A 12,544-nucleotide genomic window follows, 5' to 3' on the forward strand; every position below is an offset into this window, starting at 1 on the left:
AAAATTTAACAGAATCAGAGAACATAATGACAAACAATTAGTTTACCTAGTTTAAGAATATTCTTACATTGAACCAAAAAACAAAATCCAACTATTTATCAAGCAAAATATAATAAAGAATTCAGAAAGATTAAGAATAAAATGTGATAAAAAGCCTTAAAAACTGGCTTGATGGATATTTCTAAGCATATGAAAAATAAGGGTCTCTTCTGAAGTAGAAATGTTTTCCAGTTGTAATTGCCAGTATACAGTTTTTCAATACATCATCAAAAACCAGCATCAAAATTAAACTGCAGTAATGAGCAGATTAACGGGCTTCATCCCCATTAATGAAATGAAGTGCCTGAGTGCCTCTGGAAAGTCATCTGACAATATGTGCAAAGTCTATGGGTTTCAGTCACATACCTACACACCTAACCAAAAAAAAAAAAAGCTAAGCACATCAGCAGACACTGTCTTCTCCCTATGCCAAGCAAAAAGAGATTAATCCCTTTATTTCTGACGGGGGTGGGGCGTGCTGGGGTGGGCACCAGCAAACGTTTCCAAACAGATGTTTACAAACAGAAGGTAACCGATAAAAACCCAAACACAAAGCTGCATTGTCTTCCCCGATTCACAGATGAACCCATTGGAACTACTGCAAAGAGCCTTTCTGGAAAACATCCAGGAATTAGAAGGTGCAAACAAGCTGCCTAATACCCTTGCGTAGACTGAATTCTTATGAAGAAAATAAAGTTTATTGTCTGGAAAGAGAGAAAGCATGAGGAAAGCACTAAAGCGATGGAGGTGAACAATTAGACAGATGTTCACTTAAGGAAATAAAGAGAATAGAAGAAGCCATCACCCAGGAATTTTACGAGAATACTGACAACTCGGCAACACATCAAGGGCAAGGGTAAAGCGAATGCCACCCAAGCCCAGGCTGTGCAACTTGACGTTAACTGCTGACCTTGTGGATCCTGCCTGCAGATGATGTGGCTCTGAGCAAAGGCAGGTGAGCCTGCTCACTTCAGTAAGTTCTTAAGTTCTTCTTCAAGGTAAGCCACAGACTGCAGTTCTGGAGCACAGAGAGTTGCATTTCTAATCTTCATAATATTACTGCAGATAATGGCAAACATAATACTAATTATCCCCAAGTCTTTGCATATTGGTAAATTCCTTGGTGAATACCAAGAATATAGCTAAGGATTATTTCAGAAAGCCTTTGGCTTTCTAATCCTGTCCCAAATGGCAAGAGGACGAGGGACAGAAAGGTGCTACGTATTGAACATCTCATAGTGGCACTGCTGCTGGATGATTTCTATTACTGGATAGATTTGGTGAACTGTCTTTCTCTTGGCTTACACCCCTGGAAGGCTCACAGATAACTCTTCAGCCCAGCTGTTGCATCTGTTTATAGCTTCTGGCCAATATTTCTGGATAGCGCTTTACCTCTCAATTTCCTTGATTTTCCCTTAATCCTAATAGCCTCATCTGTGTCGTTTTCTCTTGAGGTATTATACATGGGCCCCTACAGAAATAATGACAAATCCTCTTTGCAAAGCAGCAATGAAGAGTTGCTAAGATAGGTGTTATAATGAAAAGGCAGAAAAAGGAATGCATAGTTAGCTGGCTGGCTGGACCACAGATAGAAAGATCAAAGGAAAACAGACAGTAGTTTATTTATTCCTCATACTAAAATCTGAGTTACAAAGTGCCTTTACTTTACAAAAGAAGAAACACAAATAAATTATTCATTCTAGTTAATTTCTAAGACTGCTTTTCAAGTGAGAGAAATATTTTTAAAAAATCATTAAAGAATAAAACAAACTATAAGCTAGTGCTATGATTGATCTTTTCTCTACTCTCTTATCCAGTTCCTTTGTAGAGCCAATATTCCATCAACCACCAATCCAGAAGGATCTATCTAACTCTGCTATACACTCCAAGGACACAGAACAAATTTAAGACTCATGCATTCTTTAAGAAGCATATACATTATAGGTACTGCTGTATGTGGAATGCCCTCTGCCCCAAGATGTTCATGCACTAATCCCTGAAATCTGTAAATATGTTATTTACATAGCAAATGGTAATTAAGGTTGTAGATGGCATTAAGGATGCTAATTGGCTGACCTTCAAATAGGCAGATTATCCCGGATTATCAGGGTAGACTCCCTGAAGTTACAAGGTTCCTTAAAAGCAGAAGCAAAACAGAGAGAACCAGGGACAGGGCAGTTTGAGAAGGACTTGAGCAGCCATCCCTGGCTTTGAAGATAGAGGAAGGGGCCATGAGCCAAAGGATTTGGGCAGTCCCTGGAAGCCGGAAACAGCAAGGAAGTGGGTTCTCTCCTAGAACCTACAGAAAGAAATGGTGTCCTGCTGACACATTGATTTTAGCTCACTGAGACCTATTTTGGATCACTGACCTCCAAAACTGTAAAGTGTAACTTTTGTGTGGTTCTAAGTCACTAACATTGAGAAAATTTGTTACAGCAGAGATAGGAAACAAAATACAGTTAAGTAACATTTTTAATTTGTGAGATTTCACATTGCACATCCAAACTTCCAGCTCCTGTGAAAAATGAAGACAGAGAAGCCAAGGTCTGGGCTGCATACGCTCACCTTTTCACAATCGGGTAGGCCGAGTTGCAGCTGTTCCTTGAGATGGGGCATGGACCCACTTGTGCGCCACCATCTCCACCGCTCTCTACTGTCTCGCTGACTCCAAAGCTCTGGTTCAACTGCTACCATCAGACATTTGAGTGTTTGACTCCTGGTCTAGGTTTTAAGAAAAACAAACATACTGCTGGGCGCCGGTGGCTCATGCCTATAATCCCAGCACTTTGGGAGGCTGAGGGGGGCATATCACCTGAGGTCATGAGTTTGAGACCAGTATGGCCAACATGGTGAAACCCCATCTCCAGTAAAAATATAAAAATTAGCTGGGCCTGGTGACACATGTCTGTAATCCCAGAGACTCAGGAAGCTGGGACAGGAGAGTCGCTTGAACCTGGGAGGCAGGGTTTGCAGTGAGCCAACATTGTGCCACTGCATTCCAGCCTGGGCAAGAGAGTGAGACTCTGTCTCAAAAACTAACAAAAAACATATGCATAGCCAAGCAGGGCTGATATACAGGAGCTACGTGCAACATAGAGCCGGCACCTGCTCCGCTTCATCAGGATCCAGGCCATCAGTGAATGTCAAATATTTAGAAGCACAGGCAGCTTGTTTCCTGAACATTCCTGCCTGCACAGGGGCAGACCACCCCTCTGCCCCACCTAAAGCTTATATGATATCCCCCCTCACCCCATCCCCAGGGGCTAGGCAAGGTTTTATGGCCACGGTTCTGGCTAAACCAATGCAGTCAGGCATCCAAGTTTCCTACTTTACACAACTGCTGGACAACGGGTAATTTTTCTGCAGAATTATTATTCTCAAACTCTTATAGCACAAAAAAGTAAAGGGATTTAAAGGAAAAGTGATATGGGCTACAATTCAGCCTCTGTATATTGTAATCTGGGAGCAGTGTTTGTTGGGGATGTGAATCTTTCCTCTGAACCAGGAGGATCTCTGTAAGCTCTTGGTATGTGCCTAAAACCACACACTGCACTGTAAGAAAATGAGGTGGGCATGACTACAGGGGTGATCTGATAACCGCTGAAAAAATCATCCATCCAATAATCACATGAAGAGATGTTCAATATCCTTAGCCATGAAGAAAATCAAAATCAAAAACGCAATGCAATACTGCTTCATACCCAATAAAATGACAAGACTAGAAAGAAAAATGACAGCGAGTGTTTGTGAAGATATGGAGAAATCGGGACCTTCCTACACTGCTGGTTAGAATGTAGATGGGTGCGGCTGCTGTGGAGAACAATCTGGTGGCTCCTCAAAAGGTTAAACAAGGAGTTCCATGTGATCCAGAAACTCACTCCTAGGAGCATACCCCCAAAAAGGAAAACCTATATCCACACAAAAAGGTGTAGACAAGTGTACCTGGAAGCATTATTGACAATAAAAATGTGGAAACAACCCACATGTCCATGAACTGAATGGATAGATGAAATGTGGTATATCCATACAATGGAACATTATTCAGCCCTAAAAAAGGAAGTAGTGATACATGCTACAACATGGATGACCCTTGAAAACATGATGCTAAGTGAAAGGATCAAGACACAAAAGGCCACACAGTATCTGATTTATTTATAGGAAAAGTGTAGAACAGGCCAATCTATATAGAGACAGAAAGCAGATGAGTGGTTAGCTGGGGCTGGGACACAGGTTGGGAGTGGAGAGAAAAGGAAGTGGGGAAAAGGATGCCAGCCAAGGGTTTCTTTTTGGGAAAATGAAAATATTCTAATCTTGATGGTGGTGACAGCTGCAAAACTCTCTGAATATACTGAAAGCACTGAATTGTACATTTTGAAAGGGCAAAGTTTATGGTATCTGTGTTATGTATCAATAAAGTAGTTTGAGAAAATTTACAAACTTCGGCTCGCTAAGAATTTCTAATAATAAAACATTTGAAACATACCTCCCAACTGATGGAGACATATCAGGCAACTATTGGGACTCTGATGAGACTGTGGATTCAGAAAATTATGGTATACCCATAAGATAGAATATTGCCTAGCTGTTGGAGATCATGGTAAGAAACTTTATGGACATGGTCAAATGTTTGCAATTTATCATCAAGTTCAATAAAAAGCAGCCTGCTAGAGAATACACAGTACAATGTAATTTGGCTTAAGAGTGTACAAATGCAGGCGTATGTATTGTATGGGCATTAGGTAATTTATAGAAGAGAATGCACTTCCATGACACAAACCAAAATGTTAACAGGGATTATTTCTGGGGAATGAGACTCAGTCAAAAGCCCGGAAATACAACATCAATATAGCTCAAAGTTGAGTCATTGTTTTCCAATCACTGGGCTTGCTAAAATTATTTCTACACTGAATTCGTCACCCCAAGGCATTGCTATTTCATCCATGACACCTGCACTCCAAGCATAATTTCAATCACTGAAACAATTGCAAATTTCACTTGGCTGATGAAACGTCTGGGAAGGATGAAGGATTGTCAGAAGGGTGCACCATTAGGGCTCATGCCAGTCCATGGATAAATGGGAAGAGATGTGGCCAGGCTGTGAAGGTGGCCTGCAGCACCAGGCACGACAGTCAGGGCCATGTAATCTCCCATCAGCTGACTAGGACCTCCTGCTGGCTTCTTCTAAACAGTGAGGCAAGGATTAAGTGAGATAAGGATGCAGATGGTCTCTGAAAAGCATGATATCCCCCTGCAAACACTGGGCAGTGGTATTTGTTATAGCCTCATCCCCAACTGTTGTTAGCTGGATTCTGTTTCCCCAAAAGTCATATGCTGAAGACCTAACCCCTACTACCTCAGAATGTCACTGTATTTGGAAGTAAGGCCTTTAAAGAGGTGATTATGTAAAAAATGAGGCCATGAGGGCAGGTCCTATTGCAATCGGACTGGTGTCCTTCAAAGAAGAGGACATCTGGACACAGGAAAAGAAACCAGGGATGCGTGCACACAGTGGGGAGGTCATATGAGAACACGGTGGGAAGGCGGCTGTCTGCAAGCCGAGGAGGGAGACCTCAGAAGACAGCAACTGTGCTGGCACCTTGACCTTGGAATTCTAGGCTCCACCACTATGAGAAAATACATTTTTGTTGTTCAAGTCATCCAGCCTGTGATATTTTGTTACGGCAGCCTGAGCAGACAAATACACCAGCCTCTATCTGCAATGTGGCCCTCGTTCAGACTTCCTCTTTTCTCCTCTGTTGGGCTATTTTCCACTCTGATTTCCCTGATTGCTAATCCCTCTATTTCCTCCATTAATGCATCATCACCAGAAAAACTCACTAACAACAGATACAAGTCTTTCTTTCTCTTATATTTTGGTTATAGGTAGCTGACCCTCCTTCCCAATTTCTGAATTCAAACATCACATCAGGGCCGGGCACTGTGGCTCATGCCTGTAATCCTAGCATTTTGGGAGGCAGAGGCGGGTGTATCGCTTGAGCTCAGGAGTTAGAGACCAGCCTGGGCAACACGGGGAAAGCCCGTCTCTAAAAAAAATATATTAACTGGGTGTAGTGGCACGTGCCTCTAGCCCCAGCTACTCGAGGAGCTGAGGCAGGAGGATTGCCTGAGCTCAGGAGGCAGAGGCTGCAGTGAGCCGAGACTGCGCCACTGCACTCAATCCAGCCTGAGCGACAGAGACTCTGTCTCAAAAAACTAAAACAAAATAAACACCGCATCAGTGTATGTATCGAGCTCTTTGCCTCTATGATCCTTTTCCTCCTATTCCCTATTAACAACAACCTATCCCCCTACCCCACCCTCAAGCTATCTGCTGGGATGCTTCTTTGCCACTCTTTCTCGGATATAAGTGACATTACAGAGGCAGCTTGAGTTGTACATAACCTTTCAAATTCCAGCTTCTCTGCTTACAACCCTCTTTATTACAGTCACAGTACATGAAGTCTCTTCTGGGCTTCTGCCTTGTTAAGAAGAAACACAGCTATGGCCCACAAGCAAAGGTATTTTCATGTCGACTCTAGACCTTGGGAGCCTCAGCTCTGCTCCCATTGCAGGGAGCAATAATAAAAGAACTATTTCCAAGTCTGAATTAAGCTAGACTTGAGCTTTGTGGGTTAGGAGATGAAAGCAGAAAGGTATATTTTTAAAGAGAAAGTTTTATATTCCTTTAAAACTTGGGCATGATTTTAAGAGAGTCTTATTCTTGTCCTTTCAGGCGAGCTTTCATACCGTTAAACAGAGTAAGACCATAATCCATATTGTTTTATGAGGAATCCACTTTTAAGATATGTACAACATTTAAGGAACATTAAGGAAGGTGGAAATTGAATTCCTTCCAGAAAAGCTTTAAATAGAGATAAGAAAAAAGGCCAGAGGTTAGAAATATTTCTAAAATTATAATCAGAAATTGCCAGGGCAACTATTTAGCAGTCTCATGAATCGCGGTATGAATTATTTTTCTTGACCTTTAATAAGATAGTAATGCAATTAATTTCTAAGAAAGATAAAAGTGAAGCATATTTTCAAGCAATCTGGAGAATACAAGTTCATTTATTTATTAGATGAATATCAAGTGTCTCCTTGGGCTTCGGACTGTGAAGGTCAGGAAGGTGCAACACCTCTAAGAGCCTCAGCAACATGCAGGAGGTGGGGGTGTCGGGTACGGACAGGAATGATATGTGGGGGGACATTGTGGGGGTAACAGCCTGACTTTATGAGCTGTCAAGAATGCTGTGCCAAAGATGTATGAGGTGCGAATAACCTGGGACCAACACCATGGACAGATACTTGGAACTGGACATACGGATACAACAGGAGTCAGATCGGAATGGATTTGATGACTGAAATCTTCGGAATGGGTATGATCTACAGGAGAAGGAGTATTGGCCAAAGGGAGAAAGGGTCCACAACAGAATTGTGGGGGACACTGACATTTAAAGGACGGAAAGAGAATGGAGAGGGTGGGGGAAGGGGATGATTAAAAAGAGAAGGAAGACAAAGTTTAAAAGAAGCTATGGCTTGATTGTGACGATGACTGTACACTTGTGAAAACATTAAAAATGAAACTGTGTGGTATATGAATTATATCTCAGTAAACCTATTACCCCGACCCCCACAAAAATGCAAAAAAGAGATGACCGCCGGGCGCGGTGGCTCACGCCTGCAATCCCAGTACTTTGGGACGCCAAGGCAGGCAGATCACCTGAGGTCAGGAGTCGAAACCAGCCTGGTCAACATGGTGAAACCCTGTCTCTGCTAAAAAAAATAAATAAATAAAACAATACAAAAGTTAGCCAGGCATGGTGGCAGGCTTCTGTAACACCAGCTACTTGGGAGACTGAGGCAGGAGAATCGCTTGAACCCAGGAGACAGAGGTTGCAATAAGCCAAGATCACACCACTGCCCTACAGACTAGGCAATAGAGCGAGACTCCACCTCAAAAAAATAATAAAAATAACATAGATATGACCAATAAGCATAGTTTTCATGTTCAACATCATTACTCATCAGTAGTCACATATTTCACAATTAAAAAAAATACAACAAAACACCACTATGTACCCAAACAGAAAATTTAAAAGACCGACAATATCAAGTATTATTAAGGATGTAAAGGAATTGGACCCTTAAATGCTGTTGGCAAGAATGTAAAATAGGATGACTACTTTAGGGAAGTATTTGCCAACCTCTTAAAAAGTTAAACATAACCCTATACGGACCACCCTGCCCATTCCACTCCAGAGTATTATCCCAAAATAAAACAGATATATGTCCACACAAAGACTAGTGCATAAATATTCATGGTGGCTTTGTTCACATTACTATTCATTTACAACAGCTAAAAACTGGAAACAACCCAAATGTCTATCAGCAGGTAATTAGGTATTTTTTTTTAAAATGTGGTTTCTCCACACAACACACTACTACTCACCAATGACAGTTAAGAAGCCACTGATACAGGCAGCAGCATGGGTACATCCCAAGGTCATTATGCGGAGTGAAAGAAACCAGATGCAAAACAAATACTATAAAACTTCACTTATCTAAAATTCTAGAAAATGCAAATTCATCAATAGTGACAGAAAACAGACCAGGGTTTACCTAGAGCTGGGGCTGTCTGGACTCAAGAGTCATACACCACAGAAGTGGCATTTGAAATCTTTTTGAGGTGACGGAAATGTTCTATTTTTTTTATTTTCATGGTGGTTTCATGGGCATGTGCATCTGTCAAAACCCATTGAATTGTATATTTAAATGGATGCAATTTATTATACATAAATTAGACCGCAACAAAGTTGATCAAACCAATCCAAGCAAGTAAGCAAAAGGCATGTGTCAAACGCCTCAAATTTTTCCTTTAAAAAAATATCAAAGTGAGCATTCAAATGGCCCACTCTGTTTTCAGAATTAAGAACAGCAATATTAATGGCCATTTCACTGAGTGTCTACCCATATCAGAAACTGTGTAAGTGACTTCCCATGCATTACTTTTTTTTTTTTTTTTTTTTTTGGAGACAGGGTCTTGCTCTGCCACCCAGACTGAGGTGCAGGGACGGGATCACAGCTCACTGCAGTCTTGACTTCCCAGGCTTTGTCAATCCTCCCACCTCAGCCTCTTGACTAGCTGGGACTACAGGTGTGCCATTACACCCGACTACTTTTTTTTCTTTTTTTTTTTTTTTTTTTGCTAGAGATGGGGTTTTGCCATGGTGCTCAGGCTGGTCTCCAACACCTGGGCTCAAGTAATCTGCCCACCTTGGCCTCGCAAAGTGCTGGGATTAAAGGTACGAGCCAGCATGTCTAGCCTTATTTTACTTAATTCTATTATGTTGCTGCAAAAGTAATTGTGACTTTTGCCATTAAATAAGATTGAAGTCTCCCTTTTTCAGATGAGGAATATGATGTCCAGAGAGGTTAGCTTGCTGGAAATTGTGCAGAAGTTCTGCAGTTCTGAGGCCCGCATGCTGTATACCCCCACGTACTGCTCCTCAGCCACTTGACTGACTTGACAGTAATACTAGTAGTACCAATAACCATAGCCAACTTTATGAGTAAATGACATCCAGGACAATCTCCCAGGTACTTTAGGTCCATGACACACTGTACTTTCCACAACCATCTTATCAAGTGGGGACTAGGATTAACTCCCGTTTTCACCTGGGAAAATGGAAGCTTGCTCAGAGAGGTTAAGTGACTTTCCAGAGTTCCCACAGCAAGGAAGTGATAGGATCGAGACTGGAACACAAGCAGTCTGACCCTGAAGCCCATGTTCACCAAATTAACTTCTTCAGACACCTTAAGAAGGCCTGACAGATTAGCAACAGCTTGATGCACTTTTCTCTATTTTAAATAAGGAACAAGTGAGAAAGTACAGCTTTACCAGGGCCAAATGGCAACTGAGTTGGGAAGGTGGAATGGGGAATTCTTTTAAGTCAATTCCTTACCTTCAAATGAAGTACGTGTGTAAAGACCAGCTAAGTGCCCAGCACACAGGTACTCATTGAAAATGGGGTTCCCTTCTGTACAGCCGGTATCTACCAAAGTAGGGGAATAATAGCCAAGCTCTGCTAATTCACATGATAGAGTCACAGGCAAAGATTCCCATTCATGGTAAAGGTGAATGGCATTTCCTGTGTTCATTTAAATAAAGCCTGGTGTAGACCCAGCCATCTAAGCAGAAACACAAGAGAACAGGTTCCTCGTGGTAATTCCATCTTCCTTGCTGGAAATCATTTGAAAATGGAAGTTGGGAGCTAGATTTATATGGCCTAATTATTTAAGCAAATATCTTTCAAATGAAAAAATACAAAATTGACAAATGCAGATTTTAGAGAAATTAAGCGGTGGGTCCTATCACTTAGCAGACCACAAAGAAATGCTTATCACCCGGAGTCCTCTGAGCCCAGCATATTTATTCATCATGCAGTCAAAACGCTGCCATTCACTCAGAAATCCCAGCCATCCTCCCCTGCACCTGCCCCAGGATAATGCTCAGTCTGGTGAAACGCACTAATTACGCACTTTCACCCTCTGCCCTTAGGATGATATACCTGACTATGGTGAGGAACAATAATGGCGTTCTGGAGCATTTCTTGGCGGTGGGGAGAAAAAAAAAACGTGGGGTGATGTGGGAGGAAGGGGCAGGGACGTGGGGCAGAAAAAGAGCAAGGGAGGAAGGCAAAAGAAGAAAGATGATGCAGCCACGTTTAGACCGCATTGCTCCAACCAAGGGTCATCGTCATTATCATTGTCACCATCATCATTTCTCAGCAAAAGGGAAACTTTTGAAGGCCAAAACTGATGTCATATTAATATTAAAGCAGCTGAATGACAAAGAACTGACAGCAAGTCACTCCTTTAGTCCTTGGTGTGTCCACCAAAGTTTAGGAACCAAAGGTCACCTCCCAAAAGAATGACCATTAAAGAGGTCCCTAGCTGGGTGCATATCCATACACAAATGTACTATTTAGCACATGTGCTATTTACAGAAATATACTAAAATACTGTCCATGAAGCCACGTTTCTACATCCTGTCCCTTTAAAGAGTTACCTCCTCTCAGCACCTGTACTAGATTTGCCATAATGAAGACTCAAGGGGGCTGCGCCAAGAAGCATTAAGACCCAGCTCAGCTGGGAGCGGTGGCTTTTGGGAGGCCGGGGGAGCATGAGGTCACAGTTTAAACCACATGAAACCCATCTCTTAAAAACACAAAAAAAAATTAGCCAGGTGTGGCGACTCCGTCTCAAAAAAAAAAAAAAGACCCATCTCAGAGCATCGTGTTACATCATGAGAGGCGAGGAATCTGAAAACAAGGGATATACATCTTCAGGTCCTACCAGAAATAATGCCTGTTGACAGCTGGCCATCAGTGATTGATTGAGAATTAATATGGAAATAGAAGCAGGAGAAAAATGAGGACCTGTGCAGGGACCGTTTAATGTGCCTAGAAGCAAGTAGCCGAGGAACGTGGCAGCAGGTTATGGATTAGTTTGCTCAATCAGCACAGCATCATGGGTGACAGGCAGCTTTCAACAGCAGAAGCACACACACAGAATAAGAAGATCCTCACATCAGGGACACTGCTGAGAGCACACAGAGGACACCCAGGAGGCACAGTCATGGTGCCATTGTACAATATTGCATCTCCCTGTTGTCTCATGAGGCTCGACAAGAAAACAAAAGAAAAACAAGCCGACATGGCAGTGGGAATGTTGTGTGGCCTACTGGATGTCCATGGTTCACGTCAAAGGAAATATAAATACAAGGTATGTGAGCAGTTTTTTGTATGTGACAAAATACCTTTATCGTCACCTGCGATGGCCCATCCCAAGGTGAGGTTATAGCTCCAAGAAGGTGCTTCAGTTTCATGAAATGAACTCAGATCCTCTAGCACAAACGGGATCATCCGGGCTCCCTCACTAAGAAATATGTGACTCTACTGCTACTCCGACACCTCGGTGTTGATGGCAGAATGATGGTGGAATGGGACAAGCTGGTGGCTTGTTTTTAGGTACCCTTTCAAACCAGCAATTTTTGGGAGTAATGGTGCTATCCCTGGGGTGCAAATGTCTATGCATATGGTGGAAAGCATGCCTGGGAATCAGATTCTGATGCCAGAAGTTCTGTGACTGACACATTTTTCTGGGCTTCCCTGTCTCACTTGGCTGGAGGTCATGCTTCTGGGCTAGACACCTTTAGCGCTCTCCCAACACCCATGTGCTTCTCACATCTCAGCCTCCCTCATAATTAGATAGGGGCCAGGGACTCACTCTGGCCAGTGGAATGTTGATGGAACCAACAAAAGCCACTTGCAAACCTGCCCATAAAAAATGCTGCTTCATCCTGTTAGAGTCCTTGACTTTGGAGGCTATTTGTTTTAGAGTGTAGCTCCAAGATAGTGGAGTCCCCTTCAGTCTGCCTTCATGAGTGGCTGTGTAGGGTGGACCTTCCAGCCAACTCACACTGGATATGCAATGAAAGGAACAA

General features: G+C 42.5%; 1 protein-coding gene across 6 annotated transcripts in view; it reads right to left on the reverse strand.

Annotated features, from left to right (window-relative positions):
• The window catches only part of WWOX (WW domain containing oxidoreductase), an 804,193-nt gene that overhangs the window by 538,169 nt on the left and 253,480 nt on the right, over positions 1–12,544 (reverse strand). The window lies entirely within an intron of this gene.

Source organism: Hylobates moloch, unplaced genomic scaffold (genome assembly GCF_009828535.3).
Source record: "Hylobates moloch isolate HMO894 unplaced genomic scaffold, HMol_V3 SCAFFOLD_6, whole genome shotgun sequence".
NCBI lineage: Eukaryota > Metazoa > Chordata > Mammalia > Primates > Hylobatidae > Hylobates > Hylobates moloch.